Source organism: Ambystoma mexicanum, chromosome 1p (genome assembly GCF_040938575.1).
Source record: "Ambystoma mexicanum isolate Mex_15411 chromosome 1p, UKY_AmexF1_1, whole genome shotgun sequence".
Taxonomy (NCBI): domain Eukaryota; kingdom Metazoa; phylum Chordata; class Amphibia; order Caudata; family Ambystomatidae; genus Ambystoma; species Ambystoma mexicanum.
This window is the reverse complement of record NC_090921.1, coordinates 242,053,496-242,070,080: the sequence shown is the minus strand read 5'-3', so window position 1 is coordinate 242,070,080 and position 16,585 is coordinate 242,053,496. Positions and strand designations below refer to the sequence as shown.

The following is a 16,585-nucleotide window of genomic DNA, read 5'->3' as shown; positions in this document are numbered from 1 at the left end:
GTCCCTTCGCTGCTGCTGGCCTCATCCCTGGGTAGTGCAGATCGCTCCAGACCTCCTTCTTCTTGTCCCCACGACTGGAGCTCCAGGAACCGTGTGTCTGCAGGAACTACCAGGAACAACTGCTGTAGCACCAGCTTTTCTTCAAACGAATAAGGTACTGTGTCCAACTTTGAGGAATTGGGGTGAACCCTTTTTCCTCACCAAAGGCTTGTCCTTATCTTCCTTCCCTCTTATAACTTTTGCTTCCCTTTTGACAATATCCAAGTACTCCTGGCAATATCGAATCGTGAACTGTTCTAACCTTGTGATCCTCGACAACAGGACCCCTGTTCCATTTGACACTGGCGCAGGCCTATTGACTTTTATCTACATTTTAGAAAGTATCCTCTGATTCCATTTGCCTTGACAAAAGTATTGCCTATGATTTGTATCCCCTATTCTCTTGTGTTAATTCATGTGCTAAGTGTGTTGGACTTCGGTAACATTTCTTCTTGCGGGTACGCTTTTCTTTCGTAAGACCGAACTGTTATTACTGTCAAAAAGTGATCGCATATTAACCCACGGTAACGTCTTTGTTCAACAACACCGGTCTGTCAAATCCCAATGTACTTACCTTGAATTGATCTGCACAAGGGGAATTGGTTGTGTGTAGTATATTTGGAGTGTGGTTTTAATTTAATAGAAGTGAAGTGTTTTGTGAACAGATGGTTTAAAAATAAATGTACTTATATTTTTTTAACCAGAAACCTTGAGTCAGTGCTTGCTTGAGTCACAGTAATTGTAGTCCTTTGTGTAATCTCTACTACTGCTCATTTGCTCTTGAGATAAGTCTGGCTTCTCAGCCATAGCTTCCACTTTTTCTGTGTAGTAGAGGCTTGTACCAAAGGTGAAATTGTACTACCACTTGTAGTCTTAATTGTGTGTAGTGGTCCCTAAGGGCACCGTACAAGATTCTGCCTAACAGGCACCACTTTAGTAAATTTGTCCCTGGGTGTATCAGATAAATTGCTCTTACGCAAAGCAGGCTGTGTATAGTTCCTTGTCTGTATTTATTTTGCAATGTGGACTTCAGTGGATAAACTGGGAAATAAAAAGTAATCCCAAATATTTAGAACACACGGTTAGATTGGGTGATATGCTAGAGCTAGATGGGGCAATTCTCATTGCTGTTAAGTGTACACTTTGGCTGTCTTATTATTAAACATGAACTGCGCTGAGTACATCCAAGACTGAATAGCAGAAGACCGTCTATTCAAGCAGTGGACTTCATCCATGGTAGAAACGTTCGGCAGAGCTAGGTGCTGTGGCGTTCTGACCAATAGTGATGCCCCTCTGCCAGATCCATAATGAGAGCTACCCCTTGGGCACCGGGATGTACGCTTTTAATATGGTGTTTTTCCATATTCTGTTTTTCCTTTGACCTTTGTAAATGTCAGTCTTTTATTTTGCGCAGGTGAACTGGTTTCTGCAATCCCACCTAACACCATACTCCTGAAGCAGCGAGAGCTTGAGCTGAAACAGAAGCAAGAGATCTACAGGTGAGGAGTCCTGGTGTGGGTTACACCACATTCATTTCCATTACACCGGAAGCCTACTCCCGGATGTCAGTAAAGAAAACATCACCGTGCCTGCTGTTGAATGTGTCACACGTAGACCTCCTTCTCCTTCACAGTACATCAATGATGGTGATTTGCACGGAGATATGTGCTCGTCTGTGTGTAGAGGCGTGGGGGGAGGGGGTGCTGTCTATTGGGTTTGTGTGGGGTTTATGACTGAGGGTGAGCTCACTGATACGAGGTGAAATGGCTCCAAGTGGTCTACAACCCGCGTCTCTCCAGATATTTTGGACTAAGAATACTATGAGTCTTTACCATTGACCATAGCTAGGGCAGATGGGAATTGTATAACATAGCGGGGCTAACCCCTACTCCTTGGCCCCTTACATCCTATTGGTAAAATCATAACATCTCCCGCTTGCTTGCCCCAATGATAGAGTCAGAGACATTCTGAAAGTTGGAAAAATATATATATATATATATAAAAGCTTTTCATAATCAAACAATCGAACAATTCCGGACCTCTGTCGGTCCATAATCCCAAAAACTTTTCATAATCAAACAATCAATCGAACAATTTCGGACCTCTGTCGGTCCATAATCCCAAACCTGTCTCCAGCCCCCAGGCCGTGTCCCACAAGGCCACACGCGGTATGCCGACGCCTCGTGGGCGCAACCGACTGCAGCACAAGCAGTATATAAAAACTTCATAATAGGGGCAATGGGAATTGTATTACATAGCGGGGCTAACCCCTACTCCTTGGCCCCTTACATCCTATTGGTAAAATCATAACATCTCCTGCTTGCTTGCCCCAATGATAGAGTCAGAGACATTCTGAAAGTTGGAAACACATATAACATTTTATTTGGAAAAACATATGGTCGCATAATTTGGAGTCATCTTATGAGGGCGGCCCCCCATCCCTGCTCAGGTTTTATGACTGCCTGGCACCAACCATGGTCCTTAGCCGGGTGGCTCCGCCAATCCCGCCTTACAAAAGTCCCATGTCCAAAAGCCTGTGAGCCATATCACACCAATCCGTTCTTGCGAGAACGGCCCGCCCTGGATTCCACTGCCAGTTCAGTCATTCCTCCAGAGAGTATGGAGCGAATAAGGCCACTGCATCGGTTGTTGAGGAGTCCCAACCGTCCCTAGTGGAATCAGCGCCCGTGTCACCCCATCCTGCCTGAAGCAGCCAGTGGTTGTAGCTCACGGACCAGACCGCAGTGTGCCTCCTTCTCTAGGACCGCCCTCGTAACTCCGCCTGCCACAGAAACATTAGTTAGTACAGTAAATTGCCACCACCATCCCTGAAAAGCAATTTGTTAAAAAACATTCATTCAGTGCCACCCTCACCTTATTCCCACACTATAATTAAAAAGACAAATCATTCCTCCCCAAAAGCACTCTAAGCCCTTTTACCTTCCCAATGGACCAACCCTTGATCCTCAGTTTACCCGTCGCAGTTCTCAGCAGCTTGGGAGGGAGGGTGGATGTCGCTGCTGCCAGGCTGGATGAGAGGACTTGCTCTCTCAGCCCTGGCTATTTATGCCCCCGGGGGTGCAGGCCGTTTCCGGCCGGACCCCCGAGGGCACCCTGACTGCGTCCTCCATAGAGGAGGCGAGTCCATGCAGGGGGCGGCCAGAGGGGCAGCCCGCTATGTGAGCTCCGCCTCTAGCGCCCCCTTCGTGGGCTGGCGCATCTGCTTAGCGGGGCTAACCCCTACTCCTTGGCCCCTTACATCCTATTGGTAAAATCGTAACATCTCCCGCTTGCTTGCCCCAATGATAGAGTCAGAGACATTCTGAAAGTTGGAAACATATATAACATTTTATTTGGAGAAACATATGGTCGCATAATTTGGAGTCATTTTATGAGGGCGGTCCCCCCATCCCTGCTCAGGTCTTATGACTGCCTGGCACCAACCATGGTCCTTAGCCGGGTGGCTCCGCCAATCCCGCCTTACAAAAGTCCCATGTCCAAAAGCCTGTGAGCCATCTCACACCAATCCGTTCTTGCGAGAACGGCCCGCCCTGGATTCCACTGCCAGCTCAGTCATTCCTCAAGAGAGTATGGAGCGAATAAGGCCACTGCATCGGTTGTTGAGGAGTCCCAACCGTCCCTAGTGGAATCAGCGCCCGTGTCACCCCATCCTGCCTGAAGCAGCCAGTGGTTGTAGCTCACAGACCAGACCGCAGCGTGCCTCCTTCTCTAGGACCGCCCTCGTAACTCCGCCAAGCTTTGGGGTGCCCCCCCCCCCGCGTCCCCAAATGCCCCCACACCAAATTCCTCTTCCTGCTAATCCTCACCAATCCCTATTTACACCCAGTTCTTGCCATCAGTCCCCATAGTCCTAAGTTGAAATGGCCCATTGCATTTTTCACAGGCATGGGCAAATATACATTCACGGGCGAAGTGGCAGTACCCTGTATTAAAACCCCTGCACGTGCCCTTGGCTGTGTCACCCCCCGAGGTGCCCCTGCCGCTCCCCCTTGCCCTCGGTCTGTTCCCGCCGTCTCTCCCCCTGCCCCTCTGCCTGTTCCGAAAGGGCTGCCAAGCTTCCCTCTTGTCCTCGTTGTACCTACCCGACCCGGACTTGGTCGTATCTCTGATTGGCTCGCTGGACCTCTCCTGGCCACCCATGAATGCAAACCAACCCTCTGTGTCCTTCTGGGCCCAAGACATTGAGGGCAAATCCTCCATTTTATGCCTGAAACCCCTATCATAATCTATCCAACCCGTCGTCCCATATGTCTTATGTTCTGCCACTATGGTCTCCCTGTAATTCCATAGGTCAGTCCCTTGTTCTGGGAACTTTTCCATCATCACTGTAGCATACAGAGAGAAGGCCTTTGACCAGTTGTCAATGGTTTCCTCCGGCCTGTACCGCTTTTGCCTCTTTTTCTCTTCCTCTTTTGATACATTAACCACTGGGCCCTCATTTTCAGATGTCAGCATAGAAAATATGTCAAAGTAATCCTTTGCCCATATCTGTTCCTTTACCTGTTTATGAATGTACCAAGACAACGTACTTCTCCCTGTCAGTACTGGGGCTATTGTTACCAATGGCACGCCGCCACTTACCGTGGATGTCCCAGCACCCAAGGAAGTCACTGGTAGTCCCTCTGGTGGTACCACCCTATTGGACCCCAGGGAACCCACGGGCAGCCCCTCTGGTGGTATTACCACTGCTGCTTGGTGTACCCCATTGGCTGGTGCCCCTATCCCGCTGACCTGCCCTGGGAGTCCTACCTGTGCCCCTGCGACTGCAGCCGGCCTTGTTGGTTGACCCCAGACGGCGAGTGGGCCCACTCCGTTACCCACTTGAGGTGCCACCGGTACCTGTCCTAACCGGAGCATCATCTGGTCCATGAATCTAGTCATTTCCAATTTCGCCCACTCCATGGTCTGCCCGCTTACCTCGGGCTGTGCTACATTCTGGGGCGATGTCCCCGTGTTTGCTACCGCCCCCACCGGACCAGTGTTTACCAAGGCTACTGGCTGAATCCCTTGGCTTGCCCCATGTGCCTGGTCAGTACCTGTGCTTGGGGAAATTTCTGTTGTGGGCACCGGAATAGAGACATTTGGAGACACATTCACTACAGTGTTATGCTCCTTACCCTTTTGCTTCCTGGGCGTGCGCTTTCTCTTGGTGGGAGTGGGTGTCACTACCTCTGGCCCCGTTGGAGGTACCCCTGTGTCCGGTGATCCAGTTGGTGCTGGTCCTTCCAGAGACTGCTCCACCATTCTTTTCGCCCATTCCGCACCTTTATTTCGGACCCTTTCTTGGAACCATGCCACCATCTGGGCCTCCTCCTGGCTCTCATAGGACCTTCCACTGTCGGAAGTGCCCTCCCCACTGTCGAACAAACTTGGTGATCCCTGGCTGGACATGTTGCCCCTGCGTAAGAAAGCAAACAAAATAGTGCCACAAGATTTTGTTGATTAATATAATGTCGACCTCAGTTGTTTATCTTTCAAGCCCAGTTCACATTACCTGTGGCAGCCACTTAGCTGCCCATTTCATTTGCTAGCCACTTCCAGCCCCCAGTAGGCCCCTTTCCTTACCACAGATCTTTTTCTTTCTTCTTTCTAACAAACCACCTCTGCCGACTTTACCTCAAGATATCCGCTGTGATCTGTAAAGTACACATAAATTGTTAAAAATATCCTTCAGACTAGGCCATTGTCTAGGCCCATATTCTTTCCGCCCTACCAAACATTGCAAATGTAATGAAGGCCAGGCCTCTGCCTGTGGCCCTCTTTTATACCTTTCCATTGTGGGCAAACGCGATGCACCCTTCAAACTTCCTGCATTGCATTAATCTAATGCAGCTGTGCTAATAGATCGCTCCCATGCTGCAACCTCTGCCCTTTGACCCTCTCTCTGTACACACTGCACACCCTTGTGTGTGTGCCCGTCCTGAATTTCCTCCTCTTCAGCCAGATAATATTAAAATAAACTGTTCCTTCCCCATGAACTATTAAAACAACATTTCGGTTCCCCATGAACCTTGCATCTGCCCCCACTCAGTATGTCTTCCTGTGCAAGTGCGTTCTATGTGCCTTCTTAGATTCTCTAAAAGCCATTGAGGCGTGAACTGTTCTTTCGTAATAAGCCATGCCTCCGTAATACTTGCGTATAGGCACGTTATAAATCCTTTCATTCCCCAAGCGAAACTGACACCCTTCTATCGCTGTAATGTGCACGGCTGTGGCTTGTCCCAGCTGTTCTGCAGGGCAGCATCTTTAACTAGCTCGCCGCATATCTCATAAACCCATCAAGCCCTCCTCGGCCTGACGAGCCCTAGTCCTTTGACCCCCTTTGTTTGTTATTTGCTTCCCGCACTCGCTGGCTATACAACAGAAAATGTACCGCCCTTTCATGTGCACAACTCGTTAAACCATCCGTCCCTGAGCGTCGCACCTTTCTTTCCCTATTCCCAAAAACAAACGGTGGCCTTCCACCCCTGATGATTGATGCGATCTCGTGCAGTTCCCACACATTGCGCGCCCAAACAAGCGCTGTTGAAAACGCGGTTGCCCACTAGGATTTGACCCCCAACATAGTGCCCCACCACTATCATATTGAACATCTTGCTATACCCCAGTACCAAACATACAAAAAACGGGAGCAATCTTGGCTGAACTGTGGGACGGTGCCCGTTTCATTCATACCCCTGACATAATATAAAGCATAAACTGCATCCTACGTAGGTCGTGCCTCGCGACAGAGGTTATTTTCCCAAACCTACGACATACATTGTGCCCCCCCTCATCATGCCGAGACCTCGTGCAGTTCCTCTGATGTAAACGTTTTTACCCACACAGCCCTTGGCCGCTTCCGTAAAAGCTTTTCATAATCAAACAATCGAACAATTCCGGACCTCTGTCGGTCCATAATCCCAAAAACTTTTCATAATCAAACAATCAATCGAACAATTTCGGACCTCTGTCGGTCCATAATCCCAAACCTGTCTCCAGCCCCCAGGCCGTGTCCCACAAGGCCACACGCGGTATGCCGACGCCTCGTGGGCGCAACCGACTGCAGCACAAGCAGTATATAAAAACTTCATAATAGGGGCAATGGGAATTGTATTACATAGCGGGGCTAACCCCTACTCCTTGGCCCCTTACATCCTATTGGTAAAATCATAACATCTCCTGCTTGCTTGCCCCAATGATAGAGTCAGAGACATTCTGAAAGTTGGAAACACATATAACATTTTATTTGGAAACACATATGGTCGCATAATTTGGAGTCATTTTATGAGGGCGGTCCCCCCATCCCTGCTCAGGTCTTATGACTGCCTGGCACCAACCATGGTCCTTAGCCTGGTGGCTCCGCCAATCCCGCCTTACAAAAGTCCCATGTCCAAAAGCCTGTGAGCCATATCACACCAATCCGTTCTTGCGAGAACGGCCCGCCCTGGATTCCACTGCCAGTTCAGTCATTCCTCCAGAGAGTATGGAGCGAATAAGGCCACTGCATCGGTTGTTGAGGAGTCCCAACTGTCCCTAGTGGAATCAGCGCCCGTGTAACCCCATCCTGCCTGAAGCAGCCAGTGGTTGTAGCTCACGGACCAGACCGCAGCGTGCCTCCTTCTCTAGGACTGCCCTCGTAACTCCGCCTGCGACAGAAACATTAGTTAGTACAGTAAATTGCCACCACCATCCCTGAAAAGCAATTTGTTAAAAGACATTCATTCAGTGCCACCCTCACCTTATTCCCACACTATAATTAAAAAGACAAATCATTCCTCCCCAAAAGCACTCTAAGCCCTTTTACCTTCCCAATGGACCAACCCTTGATCCTCAGTTTACCCGTCGCAGTTCTCAGCAGTTTGGGAGGGAGGGTGGATGTCGCTGCTGCCAGGCTGGATGAGAGGACTTGCTCTCTCAGCCCTGCTATTTAAGCCCCCGGGGTTGCAGGCCGTTTCCGGCCGGACCCCCGAGGGCACCCTGACTGCGTCCTCCATAGAGGAGGCGAGTCCACGCAGGGGGCGGCCAGAGGGGCGGCCCGCTATGTGAGCTGCGCCTCTAGCGCCCCCCTGCGTGGGCTGGCGCATCTGCTAAACATTTGAAGAGGCAAAGGTTGCAGACCCCACAGAGGCTGGGTGGTGGTCGGGTCTAGGGACGCAATTAGGGACATTTGTGGATGTTGATGGTAAGTCGTGCCCTGTAGTCACGTTCAGATTAGTTTCTTGCCAGAACAAGGCCGTGTGGGGAGCAGTCAGCAGCAGAAGAAATTATTGCCCTAAATAAGGACCTCTTGGTGTGGTAAACTGCGATCAGTGGCAGGGGCTGCATCTGGGTAGTGGGAGGTGTTTGCTGCAGGGGAAGGCTGAAGTGACGTGAGTGGGGCAGCGGGTCAATAGATATTTTATCTGCCGTCATCGAAAGGAATCCTTTGTGCCCCGGAGTGACTACCTGGATTTTTTTCGAGGAATTAAATGGACTGGCGGAAGTAATATATGTGTGACAAGTACGAGGTATAATAGTCACACAAAACGTTTATATGTTCATTGCTTTTGACACATAGGTGGCCTCAGGACCGGCTGTACCATAGCGCAGGGCCCCGTGCGGATGGGGACCTGCGGTGATCAGCTGCCACCTGTGTACTGTTTATATTCCATAGGGGCTATTGTTTTAGACGAGAGTTTTTAAAGTTTCAGTGATAAGAACTGCAAAGGGGTATCTTAATTTTGAAAGCACACACAGTACCTGTTTGCACCCCAATGTATGCCTTATTCCAAGGCAATTAACATATGTCACACATAAAAGTTTAAAACTATCTCCCTTATTTTCATGTGTTCTCCTCTGTTACACCAAAACACTTTTATGTAGAACATCACATTTCCATATATCATGTATGACGAATGTGTTTGTCACAAAATGAATAACGAGCAGGATACGTTTTCACGCCTTCTCTTTTGTTGTTACTCTTTAAGTTTTGAAACTAAATTAAAAAAAAACACAGGCCATTATTTAGTTTGGGCTATTAGGTGTTACTTGCGCCACCTATAAGCCAAAACTATTGCATTAGAGTACAGATAGGGAGGAATGGCATATGAGGAGGGACAGAAATTTTATAGCTGTTATTTGGTTATGTGCCCACCCATTGACGTCCCTTGGGCATGCTAATCCCTTTGGCCATTCCCACCCAGTTTCTGCCCCTCCCGACCCAAAACAGCTCCACATGGGAACTCTTGGAGCTTGCTTCATTCAAGCCTTACCAGCAAACATTGCATTCAAAGTGCCTGCCAGTGTTTTTTCAAAGCAGTCTTCTGAGATTTAACGACTTCATTGGAGCAGTAAACACTCTCCTGTTGTAATAAAAAAGTCCATAACAAGGTCTGCATTCAGCCACTCGATGTATAAGCCCTCTGTGTTCCTCTCTGAAGTCCTGTTAAAAATAAGTATTGGCAAAGCCAGTAGTTTTGGCCTGTGTTCAAGTATTTCAGCATTTGCCAAGCTATTAAATGCCCAGGTACGTGAACCAATTTGCACCTGCTACCATCAATGGCCAGTTAATACCACTTCGGCTGTGTTTGCCAAGTGCCTTTTCCATTACTTCACAAAACTGTTGGCGTTGCCAGTGCATGTTTTAGCCTGCCGCTGAACTGCATTCTGCTATTTGTATTCTTTCATTCAAGATGGGGAAGGTGGGATTATGCTACAATTATAGTCTTTTAGCTTAATACTTTTCTATATCGATTTACATATTTCTACAAGTACTTTATTATGAAGTGTACTTTTCGAGTCATCTTTATAAAAAAAGGGTATTGTTGAAAGCAAAAATTACATTGAGGAGAGGAAAGGAGGAGGGCGATTGATACATGATGATTTGGCAAGGATGTGGGGCAAAGGGGCAGTTGCTGTCCTGGAGATTGGACAAATGGTTTTCCCTGGTCCTAGCCATTTTGGCAAAATTGCTAGCTCTCAGGTCTCGTGATTTTCTTCATTTAGAGTGCTGTACAAATTTCCCATGAATATACAGGAGAAACCAAGCATTGCGAGGGAGCCTAAACCAACCAAACGGAGGCTACGTGGCGGGTGTTTTCCTCCAAAGACTTTTTTAAAAGAATGTGCTTAAAGGCTGCATTTTGCAGCACACTTCATGTGAACAATTGGGTTAAAAGCAACACATTTTACAATCAGTTTTGTAGAAGGATAAGACATCAACAAAATAATCAATACCCTGAGTGGTGGTGGCGTTAGTCAATCAGGATGCTTGGAATGAGGGCTGTACTGTGTGGTACCAGCCAGTGGCGGCTCCCTATGTAGGTCGTGGGGGTGCATCCCCACCCCCTGAAGTGCAGAGAGAAAATAATCTATTTGTGCACTGTACAACAACAACTTGTATTTATTTAAACACGCTGCGTGGCGGCAACATGTAGTCATAAATAAATAACATTCCCTCATCTCGCTCCGCTCGTGTGGCAGGCTGGGCCTGAACACAGGTGCGTGTCCCATTTAATGCAATTTTCTTTTGTTTATACTACATGGAGCTCGTAGCTCCACACACTTTACGTAGCACTGACTAATAGCAGCATAAGTAGGTGCCTGGCGGGGTGCATGAGTGGTGGCCACTATACATCTATAGTCTGTGCACAATTAGCACAATGATAAGAGTGTCACTGTCTCTGAATCTTCTGCATAGTAATAAGAATGTACAGTTTTCATTGCCTGTTTACCAGCCAATGAAATTCATTATTGTCACGAGGTGGGTGATGTGCGCAGCACCAATTGTTGCCAAGCCCAGGGCGTGAGCCAGCCTAGTAACCTGCCAGCCACGTGTGGTGCGCGCTGTGGCCTAGTGGGCCTTGCCTTGAGTTTGTGGCCCTGGCCCTGGCCCACCCCAGACCTGAATCTGACAGTCCACTCGACTGTTGACTCCAGGGTCGAATTGGGCCATAAAATAGTCTTGGGCACCAATAAGAAAGTGGCCCACAGTTGCAAATGGCTATTCATGCCTTCTGTGACACTGTTTGAATAGTACCCAAGGGGGAGTTTTTTGATAAATTGTGATGCAAATTGTGCATTTTAAAGAATATTTATTCAGCAACACTGGTCAAAAACGATTAGCCGCATAGTAAAGTAACTCATCATTCTCCAGCATGGGGTCTGGCATGGATTCACATGCTCATGAATATTCCTCGTCGTCAGGCTGGGAATCCTCGGTAAAGAAAAAACCAGTATCAGTTTCGTTTCTGATCTGTCTTTCGTAGTAGTAACCAATCACTGATCTCTGCGTCATACTGACCACAGCCAATGACTGCCCTCTACCTAAGCCCCGCCTCTGGCAGCCATCTTCAGATTTTTACAGCACGTTCAAGTGTTGGGATCCTCGTGCTATTGCTCTCGAGCGTTAGTGCTATTTTTTCACGTTTTTTCTCAAAACATCGATTTTTTCGGTCAAAAGAGCCTCAAGCTCCACCGATTCTTCATCCGATCAACGGGGACCTGTGTCGGGTTCGTGTAAGCCCCTCAAGGGTGAAGATTTCGTCGAGCTACGCTTTTGGAGGACTCCAGAAGTTTCTCAGGCCCATCTCCGACATGGCCCAGGAGAAGGGAAGCTCGACGCCCGGAAAGCTGTTCAGGGTCTGCCCTGGATGCCAGCTTCAGAATGTCTTTAAGGAGGACGAACACTCCTTTTGTCTTTACTGCCTACATGAGGACAAGACGCACGTGGAGAAGGACTGTGCGTTTTGCGGCAATATGTCGGAGCGGACCATGAAGGACCGCCATCAACGTCTCGCCAACTGGCTGGAAGGGAAGAGCCCGCCAGGCGAGAAGAAGAGGAAGAAATCCGAGCGGTCTTCTAAGACCTTTGAGGACGCCCCGGCGACGGGGGTCCAACACAAGGCCAAGCACCGCGAGTCTGCTGGCACCGGGAGCGCCGAACGGTCGGGCTCTACGGGCGCCAGGCAGGGCGCATCCTCCCCGGCACCATCAACCACGAGCCAACGCTCTGGTTCGGGTAAGAGGAAGGCCGAGCACCCGGCAAAGCTCCTGGAGAGGCCCCGGTCGAGCTCGAAGGCCCCCTCGGAGGGAGAGCGAGGCAGTGTTCCCCCCCCCCCAAGGAGAAGGCGGTGAGCGCACCTAAGGTGGTGAAAGCCTTAATCCATCCGGCCAAGGCCTCTATCGAGACAGTCGCGGCGGCCCTGGCTCAGCCTGTGGAGGCTACACCAGTGGTGGCGACCTCGGGGCTCAGAGTCTCCCTGCCACCGCGGAGGGAGTCCTCTTTTATGCCCATCGACAGGACCCCCGTGAAACCTCCGACGGAGAAGAAAAAGGGGGTGCAGGAGGTCGTCGTGGATTCGGCCTCAACCTCTGAGGAAGAGCTGATCGAGGTCTTAAGCCACGTCGGGAGGGATCCCGACGTAGGAGACGACGATATCGTCGAGGGTGCCGACAGGGCCCCTGACCGCCCGTCGGACTCCCCTCAACCAGCGCCGCAAGACAACTCGGCAGCCATTTTGTTGGCTATACAGTCCTTATGCTCGGAGATAAGGACGAGACTGCCGTTACCACCAGCAGAGGAACCGCTCCTGTCGGGGGACCCGGAGCCAGGCCCTTCGGGGAGCCCTTCCCCTAAGAGAAGAAGGATTCACCCTCCACCTCCTTTTCAGCCATCGCGCCCTGTTCAGCCCTCCTCCCCGTCCACGACGCGTGGGGATGATACGGGGACTGACACGGCCGCGACGGGTACGGACGACGAGGTTTACGGCGAGGATCTGCCGTCGTCACCTCCCACCCGGGCTTCCCCGCCCGACGAGATTGGATCGTTTCACTCCATCGCCAGGGCATCCGAGCTCTTCCAGCTCTGCCCGGAGGAGAAGAAGAAGGAAGGTTTCCTTTATCAACGGCGCGAGGCCAAGAGGAAGATGGTCCTCTCCGTGCCTCTACTGGACGATATTTGGGATGAGGGCCTCGCCCTCCTCAAGAACCCATCCACGACGCCGGCTAGAAGGGATCGGTACGAGAAGAAGTACCGGGTCCTGGACGCAGCCCCCTTGTGCCTCCGGGCACAGCCGACACCGGACTCTGTCATCTCCGCCGCGGCCAGGAAGTCTGCGGGGGGGGGGGTGCGGCCTCCACGTCGACTTCCCCGCCGGACGGCGAGGGAAAGAAATTGGATACGATGGGACGCAGGGTCATCTCGTTTGCAGCGACGACGATTAAGGCGGCCAACGCCTTGGCTATCGTAGCCCGCTACGACAGGGAGCTGTGGTACAAACTGGCCCCCCTGCTGGACTTCCTACCGGACGACAAGAGGGCGGATGCCCTAGAGATCTTGCAGGAAGGTGAGGTGGCGTCGGAACACGCCATTACGATTGCGACGGACATCGCCGACACTGGATTTCGCCAGTTGGGCAACGGCGTGTGCCTTAGGCGGCGTGGATGGCTCAAGGCTACTGACTTCCGTCAAGACGTGCAGACCAGAGTCTTGGACATGCCGTTCGATGGAAACAACCTGTTTGGGAAAACAGTGGACGATTCCCTTCAAGCCATCAAAGCAGACACGGAGACGGCCCGGGCTCTTGGGGTTCTCCAGCAACGGCGGCCGCCCTTTCGGAGCGGCGGAGGCAAGGGTACCTCCAAAGGTTCCGGCGGCGGATTTTCCACCTACCGTCAACCGGCCCGTTCGTCGTCGCAGGAAGCTTACAGGGGACGAGGCAAGTCAGGCGGACCCCGCCGTCGTCGCCAAGGAGGTCAAGGTGGCAAAGCCTCGTCGAAGCAGGGCTGAACCGGCCCTGGGGTTGGGCCCCCACCGAAGCACCCCAGTGGGAGGCCGGCTGGCGAGCTTCGTCAGCGTGTGGGAGTCCATCTCCACCGACTGTTGGGTGCTGGACGCCCTAGCCCAGGGTCACGTGCTCGAGTTTCAAAGAAGGTGCCCGCGCGACCCCTTGTGGCCAGGAAAGAACTTCACGTCCCTCAACTTCTCTTGGAGGTAAAGGCGATGCTCAGGAAGGGCGCCATCGAACTCGTCCCAAAGAGGCTTCGGGGCTCCGGAGTTTACTCAAGATACTTCCTCGTGAAGAAGAAGACGGGAGGATGGCGTCCCATCCTGGACCTACGACGACTGAACAAATTCATCAAGGCACAGAAGTTCCGGATGGTCACCCTCCAACAAGTCCTGGGTCAGCTGGAGGAGGGCGATTTCCTGTCGTCGTTGGATTTGGAGGATGCCTACTTCCATATTCCCATCCTAAAGGGACACCGAAAGTTTCTCAGGTTTGTGGTCCAAGGGCGTCACTATCAGTTCAGAGCCCTTCCCTTCGGACTAAGGTCGGCACCCAGGGTGTTCACCAAATGCCTCGCACCGGTGGTGGCGCAGCTGCGCCGAGAGGGGATCCACGTCTACCCCTACCTGGACGACTGGCTCATCCGAGCCAAGACGAGGGAGCTCGCCGTGGAACACACGGCAAGGACCGTCCAACTTCTCACGGACCTGGGATTCTCCGTAAACTACGCCAAGTCCCACCTGGTGCCCGCGCAAGACGCACTGTTTCTGGGAGCGAAGCTCGACACAGTGTCGCTTCTGGCCTCCCCGTCGGAGGAAAGGACGAGGGCCATTCTGGGCAAGGTGCAGCGGATGCCGGTCGCGGACGCGGCCAGAGTGAGGTCCATCAAGTCCTTCCTCGGAATGATGTCTTCTTGCATTTACCTCATCCCCCTGTGCAGGCTCCGGATGCGCCCGTTGCAGGAGTTACTGGACGCGCGCTGGATCCAGACGACGGGCAGCTTCGAGGAGAGGATCACACTCGACGAGAGTTTCCGATGAGCGATCCGGTGGTGGGGCACCCGCGCGCATCTGACGGCGGGCATGGACTTCCAGACCCCCGGCCACCAGGAGACAGTGACCACGGATGCCTCCCTGGAAGGGTGGGGAGCGCACACCGAAAATCTGCACGCGAGAGGCCTTTGGCTCCCGACGGAGAAGTCCCTCCATATCAACGTCCTGGAGCTCCGTGCAGTGTTTTGGGCCCTCAGGTCCTTCCTTCCGTCCCTCAAGGGCAAGGTGGTGAGGATCTTCACCGACAACACCACCACCATGTTTTACATCAGGAAACAGGGCGGAACCAGGTCCCCAGCCCTGTCCAGGGAGGCGCAGGATCTGTGGCATTGGGCCGTCGCCCAAGGGATGTTTCTGGTGCCGTTTCATCTGGCATGGATAAAAAACACCATCGCCGACTCACTCAGCAGGGAGCTGCGCTCGTGCGACGAGTGGGAACTACGACAGGATCTAGTGGACCGCCTCTTCCGACGGTGGGGCACACCCCAGATCGATCTGTTCGCGACGGCGACGAACTCCAAGTGCCGGAGGTTCGCCAGCAGGTTTCCCCAGCCGAGGAGCATGGGCGATGCTTTCTCGTTCCCCTGGGAGGGCCTGTTTCTATACGCGTTGCCTCCATTGCCATTGCTGATCCGGCTCATCAACCAGCTCAAGAGGTCACGGTGCAGGATGATCCTCGTCGCACCTGCGTGGCCGAGGCAGATATGGTTCCCGGACCTTCTGGACTTGTCAGCGTCCCCGTCAATCAAGCTGCCAGTGGACGCGGATCTTCTCTCCAGGGAAGGAGGCGCCATCCTCCATCACGACCCGAAGTCGCTGAACTTGCAGGCCTGGCTCCTGCAGCGTTAGAGTTTGGAGGATACGACATACCGGCTGACTGCAGAGAGGTTCTTGCAAAGGCCAGGGCGTCCTCAACTCTTAAATGCTACGGACACAAATGGAAGAGGTTCTCTGTCTGGTGCCACGTTAAGTGGCAGTATGACCAAGTGAAGAGCCGCAGAGGGGTAGGCTCTACGGATTACAGCCCCCCAAGTGCTGCCGTACCTACTGACGCTGGCCAAAGCTGGACTGGCGCACGCGTCCATCAAGATTCATCTTGCTGCGATCTCCCGATACACCAGAACCACGGGGGGGACGTCTTTGTGGTCTCATCGTCTGGTGTGAGTTCATGAAGGGACTGTTCAGATCGTTCCCGCCGGTGAAGGCTCCGGCCCCGGCGTGGGAGCTCAACGTGGAGCTGACCAAGCTCATGGGACCTCCTTTCGAGCCTCTGCACTCGGCTCCGTTGAAGTTCTTGTCGTGGAAAACAGCGTTTCTTGTGGCCATCACCTCCGCACGACGGGTGGGAGAGATCCAGGCCCTTTCCTGCAAGGCCCCGTACTTGACACGAGGGTAGTGCTCAGGACGCACCCCTCCTTCATGCCCAAGGTGCCGTCAGACTTCCACCTCAACGAACCCTTGGTGTTGCCTGTTTTCTTCCCGTCGCCTTCATCGCCGGCTGAAAGGACTTTGCACTCGCTGGATGTGGCTAGAGCGCTGAAGTTCTAGGTGGACCGCACGAAGTGTTTTCGGAAGACGTCACAACTCTTTGTGAATTTTGGACCTGTCAATCAGGGGAAGGCTCTCTCGAAGGCTTCCATTTCCAGATGGCTCTCCGGCTGTATCATGTACTGTCATCGGTTGGCAAACCGACCGCTGCCTGGCCGTCCGAGAGCCCATTCCACC

At 52.0% G+C, this 16,585-nt stretch overlaps 1 pseudogene; it reads left to right on the top strand.

Annotated features, from left to right (window-relative positions):
• The window catches only part of LOC138568627 (hydroperoxide isomerase ALOXE3-like), a 935,706-nt pseudogene that overhangs the window by 387,227 nt on the left and 531,894 nt on the right, over positions 1 to 16,585 (top strand).